Below are 27,338 nucleotides of genomic sequence, written 5' to 3' on the forward strand. Positions count from 1 at the left end.
ATAATATAAGTTTTACTGAAAATAGGAGTTTTCAGATAAGAATCGGCCACCACATACAAACACCAGAGTGAATTTTTACAAGGTGTTTACTAAAATCTTCATGGGGGAAATTAGCCATGGCCTAAGTTGAAGTGCACTGAAGCAGTTACCATGTGTGCACTAAAAAATGATTATAAACTGTTTGGACTAAAAATATTGTTGAGAAAGATAAGTAGGTGCAATTAAAGATTTTATCAGAATTATAATGTTGTTCTCACTTGAATGCTTCAAAGTACAACCTGTCTTTCAGCTTATGCAGATGCTTTTTAATTACAGTGATTAAAGCTCCTGCTACAGATATGACACCATGCCTGTTGTTGTTTTAAATCAGAGTTTTTCAGTAAAGTACTAAGCATTCTGAATTCATGTATGTCAATGTAAATTTGCAGCAGTCCATGAAAGTTAGTAGAACGACACCAGTTCAAACCACAGTAACTTTCAGTCAAGTCTGGTTCTTTGCATCATCATTGGCTCACTGATAACTCACACTATCCTACAAACAGTATCTGAATCTCACTTGAAATCTATAAAGTTATTAAGCAGAATTCTTCCTGAATTTCTGCTGCAATTCTCTCTCTTTTGCATACATGGAGAAGATAATAAGATGGAAAACAAGCAAGAAACAAGAATAAAAGTGGTATTTCCCTACTGTTCTCCTGGACAATAGAACGAGCCCACAGCAACTAGACCTGCACAGGTCACACTGGTACTCAGATTCTTCAGTGTGTGGTATTAATGTTCACAGAGAGTGGATTGAGATCAATAGTCCCAAAATTTTAGCAGTCAATGAGCGACTGTCTGTTCCTGGAACTTCTTAAGTACCCACTGCACATTTTTCATAAGGCTCCATCTAGTCTCATCAATAAAGTTTCATCTGAAAGCATTACAAAGGGAATGTAAGGCCTAGATTTTGTGAGTCATTTCTACAGTCTCATTCTCTCTCCTTTCCAATGAGTATTTACTTGTCTAGGAAAATTTACCTATGTTTTAGTGGTATAATAAAAATAATATTTAAAACTGTGGAGTAATAAATCTAATGAGTGAGCTGTCTTGAATCCAGGATCTTAAATCAGAGACATTTGTGGAAAGGGTATCTTTTGTCAGCTGAGATGAGCAGACTTTCAGCGGGGAATGAATAATGGTCTGTTTTCCCAAGGAAGAACATTACTTCTTTTTTCCCTATGCTACTTTAAAAAAATCTTAGAGTACATAAAATAGAAAAATAGTTTTCCCTTGTGGAATCACAGAATGGTCTGAGGCATTAATTTAAAAAACACATACTGGTCTAAGTGTGGGTCTACCTATATCTTGAGGAGAAACAGTTTGTGAGTATCTACTCATTTCCAGATCAATGTTGAGGAGATAGCTGTTGAATAAACTCAAGGATGAAAAATCCAGGCTGGACACTCTTTGTGTTTTCATTCTTCATGTTTGAATACAGTGGTATAGGATAAACAGAGAGAAAGCAAAGGGGGAATTAAATGTTTCCAAAAGGAGCTTAAAGCACAGAAGTTGTGGGAAGCCTTTCCTAGTTATTTGTAATCCTTCTTTAAGTTTTCCTGCTGCAAGCAGGGCTTGATTGCCAGTGATGCTTGATTTTTCATTGCTGTAATTCCTGGTCAGCGCACACTGACATGGGGATGTATTTACTGATGGTTCTAGGTCCCATTTCCAGAACAGAAGAGCAGGTAGCCAGATAGCCAGGTGGAAACACACTGTATGACCCCTAAATTTGTCCAATGTCTAATCTAGATGAAAGAAGTAAATTATTTTTATTATCAGTTTTGAATCAGTGAGTCTACTTCGACCAGCCTTGGCTTTTCCATTTAGATGGAATTCATCAAGTTTAAAGCTTACTCAAAAACAGCTGAGATAAATCACTAGTTGCAATGTATGCTGAACTAGAATTAAATTGCATTTAGTGCAGTTAGTTTGAATAATGTAAGAAAATTTGATTTATGTAGAAATAATTCCCACTACAAAGAATGACACAAGCCTAATGAGAAACGCAAATGGCTTAAAAACATTTATACAGATCTTTGAGCTTTAATTTGCACCTTATTACAGCTTGTAAATGTATGAATTACACCAGATCATGGTCTCTTACAGTTACACATTGTCATGTGTCTGTAACAATGTCTGAAGACTCATGCCTGTTCTGTAGTAAACAGTCAAGCAAAGGATATGCTCTTGAGCTGAGTCAGTTCAAGAGCTGAAACTGAGATGAAATCTCAATAAAAGCATGCCAGGCTGCAGTTTTCCCATGTCCTTATTAGGTCTATTGTTGTCTTTAGCCGGATCTACAACCCATGTGAAAATACTAGAACTCCTTATCTTCCTAATCCACTGCAAAAAAGTGTTGCTCATGGTTTCAAGACTCTTTGTCAAATCTCCCATCTGCTTCTTTTGTTCCATTTTGAAGAGTCACAGACTATTTAATAATTTGTTCTGTACCATTTGTTTAACTTTCTTGCCCTTCTTTGAACCTTTTTCTTGTTCTTTGTACTATGAGAGAATTAGAGCTGCAGACAATACTCAAGATGTGAGTTTGTCATGAATTTCCTGCATATTATACATATCTTTTCCTCTCTATTTTTTCCTTAATAATTCCTAATGCTATATTCCCTTTCCTCCTCTACCACTGAATACTGAGTTGACAACTTTATAAAACTGTGTGTCATAACTCAGAGACTTCTGTCCAAGTGATAGGACTTCTCTCTTCAACACTTCTCTCTCTGCATGTAGTTAGGATTGTTTTGACTGCAGGTACTTTCCTTTGTTGTTATCAACATTGGGGTTTTTTCTGCCATTTTAACCCAATAACTTACAGCTTGGAATCTTTTTGTTTCCAGCTGACTTTCCTGATGGCTGCCTAGAGTAACTTGCCATCAGGAAACTCTCTCACCTCAGACTATGCTTCTTTTTCCAGATAACTTTGATGTCAAACAACACAACTCCAGGGACAGATTTCTGGGACTTCACTGAGGACTTTCCTCTTCTCCCTCCTCCCCAGAAATTTCACAGAACCATGAGATATTTTTTTCTACAAAATTCATATCAATTTTTCCTAATTATATCACATATGTTCATGCACCTGCTAACTACATTACATAGTATATTTTCTACCAATTTGTAAAAATTCAATATCTGTAATTCTTTTTTTTTTTTTTAAGGCTGTGCCTTTTTAAATTTCATGAGCTTCATTATAGTCAGTGGAGCATTAGAAAGATTCAGCAGCAAAATTTTGTCTTTCACAAAAAAAAATCACTCTAGGTTGATCAGGTGGCTTTTTGTTTGGTTGTTTTTTTAAGGAAAATAGATAAGACAGATCATCCACACAAAGTTGTTAATCACAAGACAGTGAATAAATTATGAAGCGCACATAGTCATTTTCTGGCAAACTGACTATGATGTTTACAAATATATTAGCATTATATAACAGCAAATAAACCTGTTTGAAACATTTCTGCCCCTGCATAAGACTCATTGCATTTCTGCCTGTGATTTCTGACCAGCAATTTAATAATTTTTTTCCAGTCTAGTGGTTAATTTCTCAGTGAATTTTTCTTGCTGAAAAAGGAAAGGTAGTTCAGTAAAGACAAGTGTTCCAATGCTCCATATTCAAAAACAACTTTCTTTTTTTTTTCTTTTTTTTTTTTCCCCCTGATTAGAGCATGGGGTAACTCCATCTCCAGAAGCAGTAGCTCACCTTCCACGAATGGATTGCTAAGCAGCATTCAAGGTGTTCCTTACTGCTGGTAAAGCAGAAAACAATCACAGGGATGCTTTCAAATACTCCTCTGGTGCTGGGAGCACTCATAGCTGCTTTCTCCCTCCATTCAGGAGGTACAGGTGTGGTGTCAGGGGAAGGTGAGGGACTGACTCAGTGCCTGTTCCCCACCAGTCACAGTGTTCATGGGAGCTCACGTCATCATTGCAAACAGGATGTTTCCTTAGAGCTGCTCTAATGAGGACAAACTGCTCCCCCCAGCCCAGCAGCTCTGGATACTTTTGTATCCCTGTTTCCCTATTGGTAGGTATACCAGCTTCAGCTCTGGCACAGTAGGGGAATCTGACAAGAAGAATGATGACGCTGGGCAAGCAAAAGGGTGCAAGAAAGCCAGCAGGGATGGTACGCAGGGTTTCCATCGCCTGCTTTGGAATAAACCCAGCACATGAAGTAGTCACTGTAATAACACAGCCTTTGTGCTTTTCTGCTTTTCTGTCTCAAGATTAGGATTTCTGGGCAGGCTCTAGCTCCAAAGACACAACGGGGCACAAAGCATGCTCTATTTCAGACACTGTCATTTCCCCACAACCAGCAACAGCCTGAGCCTTTCTGACAGTATTATGTTAGGTCCCTTCCATGCTCCTCTTACTGTGTTTCTGTTCTATTCTTTCTCCAGGTATCTTGAGCATTGCTCCAAACCATGGATTTGACACTATGATGTAGCATTCAGAAAGAGAAAATGCTACCGATTCAAGGTAAGGGAGTGAGCCACTTTTGCAATTTTATGTAACTCATTTGAGCTCTGTAGTTATTTAGTTGCATTGAATAATTCAGTGCGGAGGCTGTCTGAAGTGCAACAGCCTCTTTGTTTCCTATGAAGGGTGATGCATGCTTGTAGGGCTTCAGACATCTATCCAGCAACTGGCACAGACTTTTTTAGAAACAAATGCATTTATACATTCAGAGACTAGCTCCCAGCACCCATCCAGGCCCTCTGCCAAATCTTCTCTTTTTCACAGCATAAGGCAAAATCCTGTTCACAGTTTTGTCAGCATTACTCTACCGCTTTCAACGAAGTCACTCCAGAGTCACACAGGTGCAAATGAATTTAATATAATCTTTAGTGTTTCACCAACTCAGCACACACCATCTTAAACCTTCTGCTCCACCTGGTCAGTGGTTCTCCCCTGCCTGCTGACCTGGCACACAAGCTGATGCACAGATACCAAATCACAAATATCAGTCCGCAGAGAAATGTCAAAACACGTGTGACTCAGAAGCTAGCCATCCTGAGTCCTCATGCCAAACCTCATGAGAGACCTCCTTGCTAACCTGCACCCCAGGCAAATGCCCCAGCCACCTCTGCTCAGGCTGATTTTCCTGCACCTCCTTGCACAAGAAACCTGACTACCACCACTCCATGATGAGGAATGACCCTCCTTGGGGACCTTCCTTTTTCACATCAATCTTCCCCGTTTCCATACAGCTTACCCTTCCCTTAGAAATTAGACATCATCATAAGGAATAAAAACTGCTTAAAAACCTGTAGAGCATACCTGTTTCCTCAGAGAGTTGCAACTAAAAAGCAAAAGTGCAATGACACGGAATTACATGGGCATACTCCTCCTGGGAACTCATCCGCTAGCATTTGACATGGACTCAGTCAGAGAGATGCTGCTGCATCTGCACAAACTGCTGCAGTGAAACCTCGGAGCTTCTGTCAGACTGCTGGATGAAATCGCAGCTTCCTTGCTGGTATGCTCCGGCTCCCTTTCAGCTTCACACAAGCAGCCTGCCCTGCAGAGGTATGGAATTCAAAAGCTGCTTCGGTTTGTTTTTCTTTGAGTTGTCTGCAGTGCTGCTACAGAAAAAAAATAAAGGAAAGGGAGGAAAGAAAAAGGATTCCTTCAGGCTTTTACTGTCAATGGTGCAGGAGGATGAGTGAACAGTGCAGACAGCTAAAAAGATTATGCTAAGTGGTGCAAGAGGCTAAAAGCTTTCCAATATGTCATTCCATTGTTTGTTTGAATATTGTATATAGACATATAAAAAGGGAACAGTTCGGCCTTAAGGCCATATTCATGAACTGAGACAACTGTGTGAAGAACTAAAAACTCAATGCTGTTCTGCCAAAGAGAGTTTCAATAAGCAACTTGAACTGATTTTCAAAATTTGTTTCTGGTCTCCAATTGGTGTTATTTCTCTAAACACAACATTAAAAAAAAAAAAAAAAGGGTGATCAAACCATGCAATCAAAATCTGCACATACATCTCAGAGCCTGCAGTTTTAGAGGTGTCCTTTTGAATTTCCATCTGCTAGGACAGCAAGGGCAGGATCCCCTTATTCTAGTCACACTAAAGAAATCATATTAATTCTAAAATACCAAATTACTCGAGCTAAATGTGGGTGATCCTAGCTGCATAGGCACCAGCTGTCTTACGACTAACGCTGGTGAGCACGCTTCAGCTAAACGTGAAGAGATCCAGAGCCATAAACCCTTGAAGAAAGCGATCTGTGAATGTGCTGGCAGCAGCCAGGTGTCAAAAGCACAGCTAAACCTGAGAAGTCACTAACTCCTTATGAACCTCCCTGAACTGTCATTGTAATATTTGTGTTTCTCATGAAGAACTGATGGTTGAGACTGCTTCTTTGAGCTTTCCTGACACATATTACCATGTCAATTTACCTATTAGTCTTAATTTACTGAATTACTTATGGCTTCTCCTGTCAGTGTGATATGGTCTAGGGATTTATCTCAAATATTTGCTGGGCATATTAGTTTTTTACTTTCTGTGTAGTCACAGCTACATCTCAGGGCATGGTTTCACTAAGCCCAGGTGCTGGAACAGGAGTGCTCATGCTTGTCTGATCTTGCAGTCTGCTGGATCAGCCCACTGACCCAACTGAAAAACAATCCGCTATTTTTCTAGGACAGGTTTTCAACCAGATCGGCTTGCTGACCTCTTTGATGACATAGTCATGAGTACTCTGCCAACAAAAGAGAGAAGGGGGACATGCATCTGCAAAGTGAAAGAAAATGCCATCCATTTTGGTTTCAGTCTGCATGTCAGTCTCTTAAGGTTCTCCATGAAGGCAAAGTTCACCACACGCTCGTTGAACAGTACAGGTCCTGGCCAAGCACAGTGGTATCATACTTGAATCTGCATTTATAGTCACCAGATCTACACCACCTTAACTTCAGAGGATTTACTCCAAATTTATACTTATCAAGAAATCTCTGTGCAAGGAGCAGCTGGTATGAAGGAATAAGACACAGATCACCACCAGTGCAGTATTGCTGAAAACATGTAATCACTATTTAATTTGACTTCTCAGTTTTGTCAAGCTCTTGGAGATTCTCCAGATGTAAAATTCCTTTCTATTCTTATACCAAGAGGAAACGTCTTCTCAATTTCAAGGAGACAAAACCCAGCAGAGGAAGCTACGAAATACTGTGCCACTATAGCAGAGTTTGTCTGACACAGAGACCTAAAACAATTCCTGCATTGTACTGTAGTATCTCCATGTCATAAGATGACCAAGAAAACTGTTCATACATCTGCCTGGGCAATTGTAAATATTTTAATGTCTCTTTACAGTTTTGCTTGGCAGTTGGACACCTACATTAGGCAGATGAGGCTTGATCTTTGTTTTATCTAACTTCTCTCCACAATAAATTAGACATGCAATCTAAACCAAAATTCTTACATGATCTGTGGGGAGAGATAGTAACCTCCAGAAGGCAACTCAGTCCATCCTAACAGAGGTATGCTGCATAAGTGGGGTCAACTGGCCCCTGAAAATGCCACTTTCCCTCCTTTGCCACTGACAATAAAAGTAGCCAAGGTCTTAAACTGAAGAAGGAAAAGAACTTATCTGGGCTCACTAAAGGACAGATTTGAACCAAAGAAAATTGATATTCATGAGGAAAAAGTGGGCTGTGAGGGTAATCTAGACCTCTGTCTAACCTATGCAGAGATCTGTCAAAAACTGGCGCAAGCCTATTTTCTCCTAACTTCTTGAGCTACCCTTTACCTGTGGAATGGGAAACCAGAACATTGGAGGCCTGATTGTACTTAGGCAGCCAGGAAGTCCCAGGGCTGTTGCAGCTGGGAAGAGGGGTTGGGAAGAGGGGTCTCCTTTCTCAGGTATGTGACTGTTGTGGGCAGAGGAAGCACACAATGAGCCAGAGTGCAGAGGTCCAATGCCAGGGTAGAGTTTAGATCCTGCTCCCCCTGAGCATGAACCCAACATACTGGAAGACAAGCACAACAACCTGATGAAGGTCCAGAAGTCTGTAGCACTTGGAATTCTGGAAGTGCTCTTCTGGCAGAGTGAGAGTGTCAGGCTTACAAGTCTATATGCATGTTGTACTAAGTCAGTTTGTCACTTCCTGGCTCCAGTCCTGGTAGGACAGAAATCTTACCACGAGTACGATTTTAAACAGACATTGCTGCTCAGACAAGAAGGTAAGTTTGTGTAATTTGGGAACAGAAAAGCCTAAATGCTGCATGCACTCAGCACTGAAACAGTACCATTTCCAGGGCCTGTGTGTGTCACAGCTGACGGCAATGGAGCCTGAGTGTTGGAAATGGCTCCCTCCAGGCAGAGCAGGTTTGTTGCTATGCTATTTCTGAGCCCTCTGCTTACTTCTATTACTGGAAGGGACTTACGTTTGCTTCTAAATCTGTCTCTATTGATTAGCATTTAGTAACTGGCTGTATGGCTTAATATAATGATCATAGCTCTTGCTCCTTTTATTATTCCTGATGTGCAGAAGATTGTTCTTCTTTTTTTCAGTTGAAGGATGTTCCTGTTAGCTTAGCTTAGCACTGTGCATACTTTACAATCCAGGGTATTTAGAATTTTATTTTGAAACATTCTACACTGGCAACAAAGAGAAAACGAAGTACATATTACTCATTTTGAATGTGCTTATGAATATCTACCAGAACATTACTGATGTGTAAAATATCACATCAGGTTTATTGCACTAGGTATTTTGTTGGCTCTCTGTGTTACAGAAAAGGTGTGATTTTCCCACAAGTATATTAATTACACTTAAAAATTACACTGTTTGTAAGTCTATGCCTTGGCTGAAAAATAAAGTTCTTCTTTTATCAGAGCAGTCTGTCAATATTTGCCTTTAAAGATATTCATTGCAAATATCACATTATAAAATTATCATTACCAGACAAGCTATTAGGTTTTGTCTATAGTAGTTTTCTGACCAGGATATTATACTTTTTGTGATTATATCTCTAAATAAGTTTCGCTTAGCTCATTCATTCCAGCTCCTTTCCTGAGGAAAACTTGTTTTCAGATGTCAATTATTAGTTACAACAATTTATTCAACTATTTTCTTTAACAATTTCTACTACTTTTCATCCCGATAAAAGAGTTTACTTGTGTTGAAAACGTAAATTATACACAAGTGGTCACTTTGCTGTAGATGTTCAGTCAGATGCTCAGCAAGATGGTAACAATAGTGCTAGTGTAGTTCAGGGGACAGAGAATATATGGACAATTATTGCATGCCATGTGTCCACTCATGTGATATTCATGCTCCAGCCATTTCCACAAAATCCCTCTAACATCTTCTTCATGACAGATCAGGATAGGTTATGGTTCTTCAGAGTTTGTTGGGGAAGAGGATCAGACCAAGTTCCTATTGAGGTTTCTCAATGGGAGGGGAGTTCATCTACCAGCATTTCCAGGAATGTTGCTGTATTATTTGCCTCTGCTTCCAAACACTGCAGCAGTTCACGCTGCAGGTCTCCCAGCCTCAAGCCACTGTCTGTGATATTGCCTAGGGTAAAATAGAAGTTTCCAGGTGGCCACCACTGTGATCCTTTTAGAACTGCAGAGCTGTGGTGTAGTGGTGCCCAACTCCTAATGAGAACACAGATATACTCATTTCCCCATCCAGCAGTTTTGCAGTTGCTATTCTTCATTTTGAGACCTAAGAACATCATGTTTTAGTCAGGGTCAGGATCTAAAACAGGTCACAAAGAACTGTTTCTGATGCAGCACTGAGCCATCTGGGCAGGGTGCTGCTAGAGGGTGCCTGATGACAACATCATGAATTCTGGGAGCCATCTTTGAGTCTCTGGTTCTTCCTACACAGTTGTATCATGTCTTGAAATCAACTCAAACATCTCTCAGCTATTCATGACCAGTAGGAAATGAAAGCTGGTCATTCACCTTTGTCTCTCTTCTGAGAAAAGGACTTTAAACTGGTGTTGATACTGGAGGACTGAGTGGAGTAGCCCCACAGATTATACATGCAACAGGGCTCCTGTTTGAAAACTTTGGGACTCGTGTCCAAGTCACCATAACTATAAACAGAACGGATATGAACACCATGGAGACAGAAGAAAGAATAATGTCTTTGCAGTGCATAAGGGGGGGCAGTTTTGCTTACACTGATGCTGACTTACCAGGTCAGTTCTTGAATAAATATTTTTCACAAGTTTATGCTGGAGACCACAGCCTCTCCCCCATGGCATGCACGCTGTATGCCAGCTGCTTTAGCATATCCTACTTGTACTGAACACACTCAGGAAATCATACTCTAACACTTTGGATATGGCACCTCAGTAGCACTAATGCTGTCCCAAACAGTAACAACAATGCTAGGACCTTTAAGAAGGCTAGCTGTCTGTTCCATTTAACACAAAATCTAAGAGGTGGATGAGAAAGATTACAAAACTTAGAAGATAATCCTCATATACAGAGTTGATGCTCTTTTAGCAGCAACATAGAACAATTTTTAGTCATCTTTCAAAGGATTCTAATCTTTATCTTGGCAGGATAATAAACAAAACCACAATAACAGGATACACAAATTACTCATTCTGAAGGGCTCTCCTTCTTCAGCTCCAGTGTGAAAACACAAAAATGCAGAATGTCATTTAACACTCAAGAAAGACTGGGGGTGGTATCTTCTGGTCTATGTTACACTGCTCTCACAACAGCCTTCCTATACAGTGTACTGTGTAACAGCTCCTATATTCTGCTTGTACTACCTAAAGAGAAAAACAGTGCAACTCAGTCACAGATGGAGGCTGTCATTTCAATGAAATGGCCAGAATCAAATCATGTACCTACATTCAGGGAGATAAGCATTTTGAAAGGAGATGCTAAGAAGGTTCCCTTCCTTAACTTCACTGTGATCTAAAATAAAAACAAATAGAAATACACATCCCTAATCTTAATATTTAAACAATTTCCAATAAAAGAGGCATTTTGGTCACAGTCTGGTTTTTGTTACTGCTTTTTATTGCTAAAATGGGAGGAAGGATGGTCCTGTGACTATAGTGGCAGGCTACAAGTCAGGAGATCAACATTAAGCTTTTCAAAATTTTCTTCCGTAGCTTTGGTCTCTGTTTTCCCTAGGAAACAGTGAGTGGTGTGCTTACTTAGCCTGAAGGATTGTAAGAACTTTTAAGAATAAAAACCAAAAATGCTGGATTTAAAGTCTGGTGATTGGATTGAATTTTGGGTAACTGGGTCTAGTTACATTTCCAGTAGAAAATCTGACTAAATGAATGTTCTGTATGCATCTGAATCACTGTGACTGCTCATCTTGCAAGAGAGGTTGGAGTAAGCATTCAGTGCTGTACTGATTGACACATGGCTCACCTATGAGATGCCATTTTAAGGTCATGGCCAGGTAAGCACAAAAATGTCAGTTCCCACATACATTACAGGCTGAGTTTTTCTATAAAAATGTGACATGGAAACACCAAGTGCTGTTACTCATGCAGTCTTGTCAATCTATCTGTTACATTTACAGTACAGTACTGCCTGAAGGCTGGACAGTTCAGGGTCCTATTGGGCCAGGTGGGTACAAATAAATGACCTCTTTTCTTAAAGTAGGTTTTGGAGACAGAGGAAGTCTTGCTGTACTCCTTGCAGAATTACGTGCTTCATCTGACAATGTTCACCACTTTGTAGGAATCATAGAATTATAGAATGGTTTGGGTTGGAAGTGACCTTAAAGATCATCTAGTTCCAACCACCCCTGGTGTGGGCAGGGGCAGTTTTCACTAGACCAGCTCCATCTAACCTGGCCTTCAACACTTCCAGTGTTTACAAGGAGAAGCTTACAAGGAGAAAAGCAAACACAGCAAGCTACAGCAGAAAGGGCTGCTGCTCGTAAAAGCACTGCCAGTCAGAAAGTAGACAGCTGTTAGAGTGAATTCTGGCTGCCTGAAGCTGTTGGAAACTTCTGAGAGGGCAGGCTACGGCAGGAAATAAAAAAGCACATTGAATAAATCACTTGATGCTCTGATTAAGAGGCATGGGACTGTGTATCATGTGATAGTTAAAGCTGTAAGCTCCAGCCTTGAAGATATTATTTTGTACACGAGCAGTCTGAATGGGCAGATGGTATTCATGAGCAGGATTACTATTTCCAGCAAAACAGGTCAAACCGAGTCACTTAGAAATGGAATTAAAATGTAAAGATCATTATCTCTGAAGGTGTATGACTTTTAAAAGAGAGTTAATGAATCAGGCTCATTATAATTGCACCATTTTAAACAACAGAGACATTCTGTGTAATAGAGAAAGGTTTGCTTTTGTTTCTTTTCTGTCAGCTAACTACACACTCGTTTTCCAGCATGAAATTTGCCTCCAAATAGGAATTGATCGGCTGACTAGTACTGACCAAAATTACTCATTTTCCTATGTTATCCAATAAGGCTACAGACTGAGTGACATCACATTGTGAGTGAGAGCAAGTGCTACATACAAAGAGTGCTTTGCTGACAGCAACGCCTGCCCTTAAAAGCACTACCCTGCCTCACTTTCCCGTGGCTTTTCTGTTAGCAGGTGCCTCCATGGGTGGTTGACTGCTCTGAGCCAGGGCTTAAAGCAGGTTGCATAGACAGCTCAGGGATGAGACTCTCTGCCCCCTATACAGCATCATTAGGATCAACCACGTGGCAGAGGTGTCCACATTACTTCCTATAGCAACAAGGGGACAACTTTGCTACCTCTAGTTGCCAGCTAGTCTGGAGCAGATGGTAGGAGGAGCTGTTTTTACAAACACAGGTTCCAGCAGCCCTTCAAACTCCTCCCCTGTCTCCCCACACTGAGAGAGGAGAAGTGACAGACATTCCAGGATAACAGCAAGAGCCAGGCAGCTGCTTACAGGGGCAGGATGATAAGCTGATGCAAAGTCCCTGCAAAGGACCAGAAGGTGCTTTTGAAAGGGCCTAAAGGAAGGAGACGTCATTCTGCCTTTTCTACATGAGCATTAGCTCTCTGGGACCATTTCTCACAGACCCATTCCCAGCATTCTTCTTTGCCATAAGACCTCCCCAGACCCCACCACATTAACAGAGTATTAGGGGGAAAACAGTATCTTGTTTGATTTCATGAACATCAAGGCCCCAGGAATTTCAAGTGTTCTGCTTTTTCTTCCTGAACCTGGGTGGATAAGATCCTGCTCAGCTCCCCACAGTGTGGCTAGGTGCCTTTTCAACCCTGGGGCAGCCTCCAAATCTCCTCAGCACTGGCTGACATTGGGCTCCCAAGGCAAGCCTGGGAAATCTCACCTTAAACCCATGTCTTGCCCAGAAGCCTGGAGACAGGCAATGTACAGCAGCCCACTCCAGCATGGAGGGCTGGATGGTGAGAGGCAGCTTGCAGGTACTGGGGAATATGCTGCCAGCCCACATCTCCCAGCACTGCCCTGGCAAGCTGGGCTGGCTGGGGCTGTTGAAGAAGGCAGGTAGCTCCCTCACCTTAGGCAGGGGAGGAGGCAGCAGGCAACAGCCTCACAAACCAGAGCAGAAAGAGGCCACCAGCCTGGGACAGCTCTGCTCTCTTATGAGAAACAGGGTGGCTTGCGCCTGCTCTGCCTATGCCACTTCTGCATCACCAGTCCTAGAAGCGTGAGGAAATTACACCTGGGGCTGCCATCAAGCATGTAAATGCTTGGGCAAGAAAACAAAGAGTATCTTGCTCCACTGGCTGTTGGAAGTGTAGTGTGGAAAAACCATGAACCTGGAGAAGAGCAGAACTGGGGCAAAAGAGAGAGGTGAAGACTTGAGGGAGTTGTCACAGAATTAATTACTCTTTGAAGAAGATACCCATCATCAGGTGTCTCCCATATGAGGCATGATTTCAGCTGGGCCTTCAAAGACAGCAGAGGCCAAAATCACCTTATTACATCCATGCAGGAGGGAGGACAGTACTCTCCTCATACAGCAGATGGGTTGGTTAAGTAACACCAAGAGGGTTCAGATTGCACTGGGATGTTTGTGTAGTGGACACTGCACAAACTCACAGTAAGGCAGACTTTTCTGCAAAGGGCTTGCACTGCAGATTGGTCCACTAGTAAAAGGTAGAAGGAGAGGGGAGACAACTTGCCATCACAATTTTATCTGCATGAGGAAAGGAAGTACAGCGGGAAATCAAAGCTGAAGATGGTAAACTGTGGAAAAGGGCAAGTGAAAGAACAGACAGGGAAGTGGCTGGAAGTGAAAGGACTGGGAGTAAAGGATTGCAAAGAGTTTGGCTTGATAGCAAATCTGCAGAGGAGGTAACCAAGGGACACAGCACAGTCCAGGAGTAACATCAGAAGGTTTTGCCTCCCTGCATATGCTTTAAATGCACTCCCTGCATCAGCAAGCTTTGCCTTTGGTGCCAGGGAGACAGAGGCTGGCACATGCAGAGATGTTTAGCAGTGCGATCCTGAAGAGAAAGATTCTGTTAAATCAATGTCATACCAACTTCTGTGCCAGAAGGTGCGAAGCAAGCGACTATTTTGACTGACTGCTATAAATAAAAGATATAATCTTGGTCCCAAAATAGGGGTATAACTCTTTCTTCAGTGATACTTTTATTCTAAGCCTCAGACTCTCGTGCCTCATTCAGCTACGGGGGCCATGGAGATGAGGGCAGAGGGGCTGCAGCAGTTTGCCTCTCACCTTCTCCCTCTTTTCTGGGCTCAGTCTTTCAGCAACAGTGGCAGTTGCTGGCAACTCTGGTGGCTACCCTCTTTAAAGTTTCAGCTAAAGGACATTTATTGATTCTTTGTCTCTTATATCTCCCTATTTTTCTTTTTTTTTTGTTCTTTTCTTTTTAATTTTATTTGAATAGGTTGGAAAGCAAGGTATATAGAGTAAGAACTATCAAAGGGAAATCAGTGACATTTCTTTCTGGCTCACAGAAACAGGAAAGGTTGTCAGCTTGTTGGCAAATATGCAAAGAACTGAATCTAACCACTCTCACTTGATGTTGTAAACAGGATTTAAATGCTGCATTAGGCTTGTGACTTCTCTTTTGACTTCTAGCATCCATAATTCATTATTTGTTGCATGTGACTCGTCGGTTAAATCATATGCATTATTTCTGCTACATGGTGAGCTTATATAAAACTGGTCTATGAAAAACATCTCCCTGAAATGTGAGCGAAAAGAAACACCTTTTGCAAATGTTGGTAGAAAATAAGAGAAAAACAAAAGTTGTAGCATTAAACCTGCATTATATGGGAAAACTGTGGTTTAAACAGGTTTTAAAATGGCTTTTGGTGGTGTCCTTGCAAACACATGCTTCTTCCTCCCAGCACCCCCCATGTTATCTATGCAGGAATGTCCTGGGAAGGTGTCCTGAGCCCTTCCTGTGATTGGGTGTTCCTGTAAACCCCTTGAGACTTCTAATTGGTTACTCTGTGAATCCTCCTAAACCCTATAAATGTAACATCCCCCACAATAAACTCTCTCTTGCCTCCTCTCCACGCCCGGTGTCCTGTGTCCTGTATCCCTGCCGGCCATGGGGCCACGTGCAGGGGGGGAGGGGGGAGCACCTCTCCCCTCCAGGCTCAGGGCCTGAAGAAACCCCTGAGAAACCCCTGCAGTTTCCCTTTTCCCATCCCTCAAAGCGTGGCAATGGTTCTTCAGATGGAAATGGAACTAGAACTGGGCCAACTCCACGCTGTGGGTGGGAAAAGGAATCCAGAAAAAGTAGAGTAAGTTGAGCAATTTTTACAGGTAAAAGATTGGGAAATATTTATTTCCTTTTTCACTCACAACTTGTAAAGCTATGCCAATTCATGCAGAGAGAGACTAGGCACAGGGGAGGCAAAGGTTGTGTCTGACATCGATAAACTTCTCTTTTATCTCATTATATGGTCAGTTTCTGAGCTGTAATTTGAACTGCGGATCAAGTAAATGTAACAAAGACACAAAGCATTCGTCAGACTTCAGTAGGCACAGGTCCTCAGATTCAGTTTCCAAACTTTCCAGTTTGCGGCTAGCATCAAATATCATAAGCTGTACAACTATTCTTTTAAAAGAGTTCAGTTGCCAGTGACGAATTATAGTATTCAGGCAATTAGGTTTGCTTGCTCTCTTTTGCCTCCTTCTTCCATTTGTCAGATTTTATTGTAAATTTCAGCTTATCTCTTCACAAGCACCTTTATTTGATATCCCCCAGTAGAGAAGCAGCATTTGACAGTTTGGCTTCAGCCTTTCAGAAAGAGAGTTGTTTGAGTTTGCAGACCATATGCTCACCACACAGGTGTACCTTCATATATACTGAGATGTCATCACCACACCTTAATTCTGAAGTGATTCAGAGAGGCCTTAGTGTAAGTACATGCCAGGCCCCATTCAGCAAGATGGCCAACACGCAAATGAAATATAAATAAATGACAAACTGCTACAGCTTCAACTTGCAGAGTGTCAAGTAGCTCTTGGAAAGTGTTTAGAACTTTCCACTTCAGTTAATTTCCATGGAAGCTGAGAGATTTCGGCATGGCCAGAGTTGGTCTGTCACTTGGTAGCATTCAGCTTTAGAGATCAAGGGGAGTGAGTTGCTGCAGAGACGCAGAACTGTGGAAGCTTTGCCCATGGGACAGCTACACACTCAGTAGATACAGCTCTGGCCATGACTCTTGCAACCCGTTGTTTTTCTATGGCAGATAAAGGCATAGGCACTCTAGACTCCGAAGAATTCCTGAATAAATCCAAGGCCATCTCCATCTTGTTTAAAGATTGAATTCTCATTTTCAAGTTTAACTGTCCTGAGGTAAACCCTCCTCTCCTTTATCTCACAGTGCAGACAGTGTGTGAGCCTATAGTCCACTTATGGCATAGACCACTATCATGGCATATAACACTATCATGGCAATAGTGACAAGTTTATAGGCATCAGTACACACAAAAGCAAAAATTTCTACTTATTATCTCTGTTTTTATTATCTGTACTATTTTATGCCAACTGTTCAGGTTCATTGAAAAGAGGTGCATTTTTCAAACTGGTATATTTATTTTAGTGAATATTTACATGTATGTACTCCCATATCAGGTGTGTACATGACAGTCTAAGTAAAATCAGTTTAGCAGACCAAACAGAGCACAAGAGGCAGCAAACATAGTTCTCCAGGCTGTGCTACCTTGCCCCAGCAAGAAACCACATCACCTCCTTTAGTCACTCTCATACTCAGTAACTTTGTAACTTCATTATGGAGACAATTTACAAAGAAGTTGGTGCTTTTATGTTGCTTCTCTTCAAAAGGATTATGTCAGTGTGTCTCTCTAAGGTTAGGGCTCACTCATGTGTTGCTGTGCCTGCAGATTCCAGTGTCTGCAGCAGTCATTTACCTGCGTAGGAACCACTGCAGGATCCGGACTCAAAATGAAAGTAGTGGCCTGTGGGGACAACCTCTGACTAGGACATTCCTCTTCCCTACTCTACTGCATGTTGTAACACTGATTGTGTGCTACACTTCAGGCTGAGATGCTTGGGAATTCCTGAAATGGAAATACAGAGACAGGAGAAACTAGCCACTAAGCGTGAGAAGTGCTGAGAGAGAGAGAGATTTAACAGTGCCCAGTGGAGATGCCCCACTGAACTAATGTAAACATAATAAACAGAAGAGCTACAAATTATCAAAAGGAGTTAAGCAACGAAAAGTGGTAGAAAGCCAAGTAGCAGTAGAATCTCTTAATGCAAAGGAAAACTACTCACCAAACATGCAGTTTGTAATACAAGATGGAGAAAAAGACAAATACCTTTTAAGATGATGACTTGCATTGTATTAGTAATCTTTCATGTATTTTTTCTTACCAAAGATATTTATATACATCCAGTGGATGAAGGATAGTCACAGAAATTATATTGTTTTAAATATATTCTTTGAAGCCAAGTGGTTCTCCTTTGGAAATAAAAAACAGGCTCTAGAAGTATTAAAAATAAAAAGGAGAACTACTTTCCATAAGTCTGCTGTACTCCAGGGTAAGAGGAGAATGTCCAGGTATTTTCAGGGAAAGGAGAAGGTGCCACAGAAGAAAAACATTACACGTGCATTTGCATTTCTAGCTCCTGGAACCCCAAAACACTGGGACCAAGTCACTGGTCACTATGGTTACAGACAGATGTGAAAGCTCCCTTTGAACAGACTATCAGCTGCTGTTGCTAGTGAGGCCCACAGACAGGCAGCGAAAGATGAGAGAGTGGCAGCCTTTCCCCAGCCTGCAGCAGAGGATGCCCATGGTGGTTCAGAGGTCTCTCAAAACCATGCCCTGCTAATTAGCAGAAGTAGTGCTGTAATGTACAGACCATAGCAGGGCTAGCACAAATGAGGCACAGACAGTGGGGTTGTCTGTGAGAAGCTGATCTACTTCTCTGATGCAAAAGCAGGACACGAACTAGGCATTAATATGCAGTCACTGGCAATTTAGGGAGCATCCATAAGCAAAGTAGCCATTTTCTTCAAAGGTGGGGCTGAAATGCAGGTAATGACTGAGTGCCATAGGGCCACATTGCAGTGCAAACCAGTTCTCTTCTTTGCCTGTACTCCATATCATTTAGTGTTTGCATAACAAAAATATCTGGTCAACACAGCAACATGCAGGAACCTGGATGTTCCCAAGTCAAGGACTCTCTGGCACAAGTTATTTCTATCACCCCAAGTGTGGGCAGGCAAAGAAAAAAAATCAGACCTACCACAACTGGACTGAATTGTCCTTATATAACACTGTTTCTTGGAAGGAATCATTCCAAGTGATACTCCCCTGACTGCATTATTTGTCCTGTGAGTCAGGAAGCCTTGCACTCCACTTGTGTCGCTCTGCCCATTTTTCCTTGGGATATGTCTGTGTATGCATGTGGATGTCACACATCATTTTACAAATTGCTGTAGCTGCACTCTCAGGTAAATATATCATTAACAGTTTTCCCGGATTTGTCACTGACTTGGTTAACCATTAACAAGATCATCCTTTTTACAAAGTCAATAAAGTGTATGTAAGCACAAGGAGTGATTTTCTTTCCCTCAACACACCAGGCTCTGGTCTTCAAAGATGTGGGTGATGAGTTGCAGGTTCCTGAAATGTTGTTCCATTTACACACGTGAAGTAGAAATATTTAACTTGTTGTTTTATGCAAAACTTCAAGACCTCTGGGCAACTTTTCTGTACCCCTACATAAATTCTCAGTATGTAAAGAGGGGCTTTGGATATTATTTTTATGAACTATAGTTGTGCTTCTCCCGCTTCCTGTGTGCTCTGGACAGGGAAGAGATAGGAAAATAGTTAATCACTAGCCTCCATTGTAGAAAGCAAAATGTGGGCAAACAGCATGCAGGACAGGCAGGCTGGTAAAATATGATCTGTCAGGAGGTGAATGGGCTGTTTTCCTGAGGAAAGGCATCATGGTGGAGATAATAGAAGATCCAATAACTGAAGAGTAATTTCAGTAACTGAAGTTTTAAAAGAACATAACGTAGTAAGCAAAGATGAGAGGCACATAGAGGGAGAGAAAGCAGTAAGGTATTCTCTGGGAAAAACAAAGCCTGTCATGTGGCTACTCCTGCATGTGAAGGCATAATCTGAATTTTGACTCAGCCCTCTAATCAAAGGGCACTGCCAACTATGTCCAGTGAACTAACAAATGCTGGCTTGTTTTTAAGAATTATTTCTGATAACTCTACTTGCCTAGAAGGTGTGTGCCCTAAAAAAGGGTCCTTGGCATCTCCATGGAAATGAGTAAAAGCTTGACTCATGGACCTTGTCTTGAGGGATCTGTTGAACCCACTCCCTGCATTCTGTCTTGCTTAAGGATATATTTTGGGACACTATAAAAAAGGCTGGGATTTTGAGAAGAAACTGTGACAACTTCTTCCTTGAGGAGAAATCAAACACACGCTTTCAAATCTCATTATCATTCAGTTGCATTTCCCAAGTCTTAAAAAAATGTTTTTCTGCATTGTATGTCAATGTATTGACCAACCACCCAGGGATGAGAACAGAGAGACTTTGGGTAAAGCTACATGCCTTATGGCTTTGGCACAAGCTGACCTTAGAACCATCGAAAGGGGATGGTATCTTCTCCCCTGCCCCAGCTTTCTCTTACTTCTCCTCTCCCGGCCTTATGCTGCCAAAACATCAGACTGCCCCAGCTCTCTGAATGGTTCCATAAGTAGCAGGGGGCAGAAGGGAGAGATGGGGACTGGGCATTGGGAGGATTGCAGAGAGGAAGGAAGACCTCTCCTTCTGCTGGCAGGGAGGTGTTGTAACAGCTTAGTCACCACGTGCAGCTTTCAGTGCTGAGAAATGTGCAAATACATTGGTAAACGCTGGTGCGAAACAAATGCTCAAGGTCACAGGGAAATCACTTCTCCCTCTGGCTGCCTTCAGCTGTCAAATGCCAAAGTAGGATACGAATTGTTGTGAGAGAAGGTTGACTTTCAAGTTGCTGGCTACTCTTCAAGCCCAAGACGATAAACCTCAATTAATGTCCTTATAATTTGCCTTCAAGAGAGTTGTTCTGCCACTGAGAGACTGTACCACACATGCTTCCTGGCCCTGGTTCTCTCTCAGAGAGAAAACAGGTAGTTTTTTTGTACAGTATGTCTTCCCAGCCATAAAACGGACGAGGCATCTGTCATTCAAAACATGATAAAGAAGGTTGAAGGCAAAAAAACCCCCCAAGTCACAAAGATCCATTTTACATCTAGAAGACGCAGACAATAAAGCCTTGAGTCACTCTTAAGAAATTCTTATGCTATTTTTTGACTAATGCATGAAATGATATAATTCACAAGTGTTCAACTCTTATGGATTTTACTAAAAGTTATTTGCTGATTTAGAGTTAGAGATAGCAAAATGAAGTGAAAAAGCAGGGCCTTTTAGAGAAAGGGAAGCAATCAGCACTAATGGATTTATTGCGCAAAAGCCTATGCAGTTGAAAAACTGCGCACGTACACACACATCTGGCTGCTTCAGCTGTTGGTAGGCATGAATACAGCTTGCTGATGCAAAACAGAAGTCTGTATCAATACAATAATTCATTTGTTCATTTTCATAATGTAGATCTCAAGATATTAGCCACAACTCCAGTAACAACAGAAAACAAACAGCTAGGTTTTCCAAGAAAAACTTAAATTTGAACAAAGTTAATCAAAGTCCATGCTGAACAACTTAGCTAATAGATTGGCAGGGCTTACCTACTGAGTTGCAAAGACACAGCTCCAACACTTGCAATGACAACAGCTGGGGTATCGCTGCCAAAAGAGAGAAAAAGCTCATTCGCTTTCTGATCCACGATTCTGGCCCCTGCATGTAGGTCAGAAGTGTGTATACCTTTGCTACCACATATACTCAGCACATTGTCATGCCAACAGTCATCATGGCTAGGCTTCGCGAACGAAGATTTGGGAAGGTTCTATCCACATTTGCTACAGGCACGCTGGTGGCTTATGAGGCCAATACGTGACAGACATATCCGATTGCAAAACGCACAGCAGAAAGACTCCTTAGATGGTGTATTCTGCAAGGTACGGTTCTTTCTGCGTTGCCTTTTTTCCTCGAGAGTGATCCTGCGTGTGTTCTCGAAGGAGACAGCTGCGTTATAGATGGTGTGTCTCCAGGCCTCCCGATTTGAGGCCAGAGTAGACCAGTTATGGTGATCAGTATGGCCAAGGCTGAGATGTTGTTTTAGGGAGTCCTTGTCATGCCAACAGTACATTTAAAGAAAATAACCTCAGAGTTGGAGACACATAAGGACCAAATCTTTATCTAAGAAAACCTAATAAGAAGCAAAGTTTTGAGGAGGCCTTGGGTGGTAAAGTGGATAGAAATCATCAGATAGACTCATCCTAGGTAAATAAACTAAATCTCTGCCCAGCAATATAGACAAGTGCATGTAGGAAAACACTTGTCTAGTGCCTGCAAGGAAAAGGAACAATTAATCTGAGCTCTGGGTGCAGGTACTTGGCTGTTAGGACACAATGTCAGGGCTCAGAATTATTTATCTTCCCTTCACTCTGTTCATTAGCACTCAGCACTTCTCATGTTCTAAGGCTGTCATCTCAGCCATGCCAATTCAGATGGGTTCACCACTAGTTTCACAACATAGAATTTTCTTTCACAAAAGCCCAGCTCTTGCATTTATGTGGTCAATGAAGAAACTCCACTTCCCCTTTAAAAGTTACTCATATCCTCACAGTTGCAGATCAAAGCACAGAAATGAAAGTACTAAAGTCTCAGAAAAGAGAAGGCTGAAAGATAAATTAGTATTCACTATTTTCAGAAACATTTTGAATTTTAAAGTAATTGTTATTATTTTCTACGGAAGACTGATTCATGGCTTGTGGGTCTCTGGTATGATAAGCAGAAGCTTATGTAGCCTTCCTCCCCCGGCAGTAAACAGGGGCTAAATAATTCTCAGTATTCTGAGGCTCATTAACATCACACACAATATAGCAGAATTTTACGCTAGAAAGATAGCTGATGACATGTCTATTTCATAAAACATGGAAATTTAATGTAAGTATATATTTCCCTAAAACTTCCACATTGAACAAATTTGTTTCATGTATACTTCAGCCTGTTAAAGATTTAATTGTGTTTTAAATATCTACAAGGTCTTTATTTTTGTTTGGATTTTTTTTCCCCTAATTGACAGCACTGCTTGGCAGAGATTATCAGAAGAAGGTTTTCAGAAGATTTCAGCCTCTTGTTAGAGACTCTAAAATATAACAATCTCTCTTTAAAAATCACATTAAAAAAAAAAAGCAATTTTGGGGAAAACCCCTGGGAAAGAAATCATTATGCTTTCAAAATTAATGTTAAGAAGTGATCCTGAATAGCAGCTATTAAAAGTAATGATTTCCAACTAATTTTTAAAATTCCTTACAGATTGCACTGTTATGTCCTGATTATGATCACATCATGAACAAATCAGGAAATGTTACAGAAAAAAAGAGTAATAGATTCTCAATTTTAATGGGGAAATTGTATTTTCAGTGGTTTCTTTGCAAAGAAATGGATTAAACGGATTAACAACCTGTTTTGAAAGGACAAGTGAGATTATTTTACGCATTTCTTTTTCTTCTAAGTAGAGGAGCTGTGTGGAGGCATGTCTTGCGAGCGTGCAGTGTCTGGTTCTGATAACAACCTTGGGCACCCACGGAATTTGCCACTTTTAGATCAGTGTGGTACACTTAACACAACAGAACTCATCAAATGAAAAGCAGGATATATTCATCTCAGCACAGAGTGGGTAGGTTGAGATGACTTAAATGAAGCTGTGATTCTATACATGGTACATTTTAATTATGTTATGCTTTGAATATAAAGGAAAACCTAGTTTACCCAACAGTTATGTAACATTTTTCCTCATTAAGAATTTAGTAACAGTGTCATCAAAATCTGAAACTGAAATCACAAGAACTACAGGCAGAAACCCCCCTCTGAAGTCCATTTAAAACCACTAACTAGCTGGGCAATCTGAATGTACGTTCATAGCAGCCGTTATCTTCTTGAGGTTTTGGCGATCAGCTGTAGAAATAAATGCATACTAGAACACATTAAAACAAAAAACAGGTTTGTTTAGGGGTTTTTTGTGAAGAAAAATCCCACAAACAAACCTCAAAGGTGAAAAAATTTCATGAAGGTACAGAGTACATAAGCCTGCACAATCAAAATTGTGTTTAGTTTTCCTGAGGAGCATTTGGAACACTGAAAGTGTCTCCTGCTGCTACATGATTTATTTCCCTAAAAATTTATTTCCTGAATCACAGCCATGTGGGGCTTTACTGTACCTTACAAATCTTGGTTTTATTCATAATTATCCAATAGGATTTGTAGCTTTGGCCTCTGTTCCACCTGAAAGCAACAGGAGCTATGTTATTAATTTCAAGGAGATGCAAGTGTCAGCAGCTTTTAAATCCATAGCAGATACATACATACAAGAACACATCACCTTAAACTCCAGTTACTTAGTAAAATGTTAAGTGTGCAAGAAAATAGTACACCTTTATCTACTCCTTACTTCCTGCTGCCAGTGACAACAGGTACTAACAATACTGACTGCAATTTCCCTTTTTGTCTTAAGACATCAGCTCTTACATTAATACTACCATCTCTACAGAGAACCAGGTACTGTTTAGATCCTGTGCTACTGCCTAGGTTGGGAGGACTTTTTAACCAAGAAGGTTTCAAATCTGAAGTCCTATGAAAGGTAAGGAACTCCATTTTCTCCTGAACAGAGGCTGACTCATCCGATTACTTTGCACACTGTGATTGAGGAAGAGTGGTAACTTCAGTGAAAAAAAACTAGCCAGCTAGTGTAAATCACACATTATCAATGATATATCCAGCTTTTAATGTAATTTTAAAAGTGGTCTGCTCATGCAATCCTAGTGTTCATGTATTAGCTGTTGCAGGAGTTGTCTGTGAGGATAGACTGTTTCATGTCTGTTCCAGAGGGAATATGAGCCACTATAATAAGGTCCAACTCTATTCTTCCCGCCCTTTGGATGATCACATTTCCTGGAAATCTTTTTCATGTCACCCCTTAGTAGTAACTGGAGATCAACCACTGACAGCTTCTGAAATCTCACCTCTTTAGGCAAGCCCATACAGCTGATTGGTCACATTTTCTTCAAGCACTTCTAATGAGCATGGCTCGAATATAGTAAACATTTGAAAATAAAATAGGTTCCAAAATCACAACCCTAACTACTGACCTAGCTTCTGTGACAATTTCCACAGGAAAAATGTGTCCACTCATTCCTCCTTCATTCTGGAGCAGCCAGAAAGAACTATGTTTTGGCCTTCAAAGGCCCAGTATTTTGTCCCCAAAGTTAGGAACTCCAGCCTTTAAAAGCAAGGTTGTGAAAGAGTTTGATATTTACTGATATTATCTAATTTGTTATATACTAATATCAGAGGCTTGAAGAGCTTGTCAATCAGTGGGGTTTTTTAACTCTTAGTTGTAAATTATGGATCATCCTACAGGCTGAAAAATTTTCATGTAAATAATTTTTAATATAAAAAGTTTCCTAATTATTTTTGGAATGAAAGTATAAGAATGGAGTATACTATTTGGTTTCTTTCTAAACAAAGAACAGAAATACCTGTGAGTAATATTATACATTCTGTTCCTAATCCCTGTCTAATAATGCAAATAAATATTTGGCTTTGATCTCTTTTAACTTCTGTTGCTCTATAGGTAATGATGTTGGATGTTACTGATACTGTATGAAATCTGTGAGTTTGTTTTTGCAAAACAGAAAGCAGCTAGTTATGATTTTTCTGCCTTTCATATTTGCTCGGAGTTTTCAATTCTGAATTTTCAAATTTACTTGGAACCAAACACCCTATGATACACCTATTCTATACAGAGAAAAGCCACAGACCATCTCCCTGTAGAACTCTGTCCTTATTCTGAAATTGTATAGATCAACTGCCTCATCTCCAGTCCTATTATTTCTTGATATTATAGAGAGGAAGGACACCCACATTTTATTAAAAAGAGAAATTAATCTGAAATGCATAATAAACTGTTGCTACTGTCTGTTGTGAAGAACTGGAGGTTTTTCACATGCTTTGATAGAACTGTTTATGTTGCTACAATGCTTCTGTTACAAACTCAGCAGGTTTGTTTTACAAACAGATTTGTCTCCAGTTGCCAGCCTGATCCATGAAATAGGATATTCTGCAAGTGCAACTTGCAAATATAACAAGGAAGAGAGCATTTGGCTCTCTAAAAAAAAAAAAAAAACCAAAAAAAAAAAGGCATTAACTGATGTGAGAAATAAAAACAGTAAAAGCAGTTCGTTGTTCAAAGTTAAAAAAAAAAAAAATCTATTCAAAAAGGGGGTTAAAATTCCTTGAGATATTGAAGAGAAGAAACCAGACATATTATTTTGTCAAGAATATCAGCTCCTGATTGTGCCCAATAACTTCTTGCCAGTGGAGGTGCCTTAGGAGTGTTAAGTGTACATGCACAGGCAGGTACATGACCAGTCATACTGTACTTTAATGTGTTTGAACTTTCACTGTTTATCAGTTCAATAATATGTGAATTCTGCCTGGGTTATCTGAGCCCATGGTGGTGAATGAGACCACAGAAGTTGCTCAGGCAGGCAGTTGATCTTGTCACCTAAATAAAACTCCCAAAGGTTTGAATCCAGACCTGGCCAACAACAGTAGCTTGGAGTGAACTCCTAACTGACATCCTTAGGAGAAAGAATAAAGCAGAACTGAGGAAAGACAAAGATCCTGCTAAGATACTGAGAGGAAACCTAGGCAGGAGGAAAGGCATTTTGAAGTCTGAAGTTTTCTGTTCATTAGATCCTTACTACAGTGAACATTTTAATATATCCCCTGGCAAGGACAAATAAAAACCTTGGTATTTTAAGTGGAGGAAAAAAAAGAGACAAGCACAGAGCAGTTTTCAATGAATGATGTAATAAATAAATACTTCAGATATGCAAGCCTGTTCAATCTCCCATAGAGATTGTTGTTACACTGTATATAGGAAAAAGAAAAGAGGGAGGAACGAGTGAGCCCAGGATTTTATCGACCAGGTTTCTAGAAGATTGTTGATGAGACATGAAGACCTTTGACTGTGTATTGTTCCTTTAAGTCCAGCATGTGCACAATTCTGCTCTTCTCTGCACCAGGTAAACAGAAAGTCACTCACTCAACTTCACTTGACTGATTTAGACAGTCTTTGCAGAGAGCAAGGGCTGAGCAAATGTGAATTAGCGTGTTTGCCTACTGCTGTCAGAGGAAATGTCTCATAGATACTGAACTTCCTGGAGCTTCTCAAGAGCCATGGTTGGTAAAAAATGTTCAGCCTTAGAGACACAGGGTGGCTTATCCTGGGATTTTACAAAAGACAAGGAAAGAGAGGGAGTACACTCCAGAGGGGCCACTGAGAAACAAAGATACAGATTTGCTGGTAATGGTCTTCCCACCCGTGCAGGGGCAGACTGACAGCACAGAGTATAGCAGCTCATTTTCCAACTATCTCTGGGTTCCCAGGCTTGTCGTCACTGACGCAGCAGGCAGTGACTCCGTGGTACTTCTCCATCACCAGAAGATCCAGCTGAAGAGGTTCCTGCAGTTATCGCTTCCTCTCCTGTAGAAGGTGAAGCTGTCATGGATACAGGTTCTTTAAGACACAGTCTGAGTCCAGTCACACAAACAGCTGAATCAGCTGCAGCAGGGACAAAGAAGGAGGAATATTTTAAGGCAGATTTGTCATCACACATTTGTAACATGAGGGTACAATCTTAGCTACTCTGCAGTGTAACTG

General features: G+C 40.8%; 1 protein-coding gene across 1 annotated transcript in view; it reads right to left on the minus strand.

Annotated features, from left to right (window-relative positions):
- Positions 1 to 5,422, minus strand: part of LYST (lysosomal trafficking regulator) — an 87,851-nt gene extending 82,429 nt beyond the window's left edge. The window contains exon 1 of the mRNA XM_027657276.1: positions 5,326 to 5,422. The gene's annotated coding sequence lies outside the window, so the exon portion shown is untranslated. The remainder of the gene's footprint in view (positions 1 to 5,325) is intronic.
- Between the last annotated feature and the right edge of the window lie 21,916 nt (positions 5,423 to 27,338).

This window comes from Corapipo altera, unplaced genomic scaffold, assembly GCF_003945725.1.
Source record: "Corapipo altera isolate COAL_440 unplaced genomic scaffold, ASM394572v1 2c, whole genome shotgun sequence".
Lineage (NCBI taxonomy): Eukaryota > Metazoa > Chordata > Aves > Passeriformes > Pipridae > Corapipo > Corapipo altera.